We start from the raw sequence: 211 nt of genomic DNA on the forward strand, positions 1-211 counted from the left end.
TGTCGGCGGGTGAAGGGATGTCCTGTCTGATAGCTGCTGACTTGAGTGGTGGAGTATTTGTTATCGCTCGGACTTTATTTAGTCGCGGTGACCGGTGTTGACTGCGTGGATCTACAGGAATAGTGTATGATAACGGTGTATGATAACGCACAAAGTCCCATGCTGATTTGGAATGACAAGGGGCGGTCGGGTAGCCTAGTGGTTAAAGCGT

Source organism: Haliotis rufescens, unplaced genomic scaffold (genome assembly GCF_023055435.1).
Source record: "Haliotis rufescens isolate VD_foot unplaced genomic scaffold, xgHalRufe1.0.p SCAF_1, whole genome shotgun sequence".
NCBI lineage: Eukaryota > Metazoa > Mollusca > Gastropoda > Lepetellida > Haliotidae > Haliotis > Haliotis rufescens.